Source organism: Bison bison, unplaced genomic scaffold (genome assembly GCF_000754665.1).
Source record: "Bison bison bison isolate TAMUID 2011002044 unplaced genomic scaffold, Bison_UMD1.0 scf7180017864077, whole genome shotgun sequence".
Taxonomy (NCBI): domain Eukaryota; kingdom Metazoa; phylum Chordata; class Mammalia; order Artiodactyla; family Bovidae; genus Bison; species Bison bison.
In genome coordinates this window covers 1896824-1897403 of record NW_011494649.1, presented here as the reverse complement: position 1 = coordinate 1897403, position 580 = coordinate 1896824, and the positions used below count along the sequence as shown (strand labels likewise).

At 44.0% G+C, this 580-nt stretch overlaps 1 protein-coding gene across 1 annotated transcript in view; it reads right to left on the bottom strand.

The window, feature by feature from the left end:
* The window catches only part of SLC38A4 (solute carrier family 38, member 4), a 50704-nt gene that overhangs the window by 13817 nt on the left and 36307 nt on the right, over positions 1–580 (bottom strand). The window lies entirely within an intron of this gene.

The window sequence follows — 580 nt, the reverse complement described above, 5'->3', positions numbered from 1 at the left end:
TGACATTGAAACATGTAAAATATCATGTAAGAAACGAGTTGCCAGTCCAGGTTCGATGCACGATATTGGATGCTTGGGGCTAGTGCACTGAGACGACCCAGAGGGATGGTATGGGGAGGGAGGAAGGAGGAGGGTTCAGGATGGGGAACACATGTATACCTGTGGCGGATTCATTTTGATATTTGGCAAAAATAATACAATTATGTAAAGTTTTAAAATAAAATAAAAAATTTTTTAAAAAAGAGGAAAAAAAAAGAAATAAATTTGGTGATTTTTTTCCCTACATTTGAAAAGTACTTCAGTTCAGTTCAGTTCAGTCGCTCAGTCGTGTCCGACTCTGCGACCCCATGAATCGCAGCACGCCAGGCCTCCCTGTCTATCACCAGCTCCCGGAGTTCACCCAAACTCATGTCCATCAAGTCGGTGATGCCATCCAGCCATCTCATCCTGTGTCATCCCCTTCTCCTCCTGCCCCCAATCCCTCCCAGCATCAGGGTCTTTTCCAATGAGTCAACTCTTTGCATGAGGTGGCCATAGTATTGGAGTTTCAGCTTAGCATTTAAAAAGACTTGCTCTATGG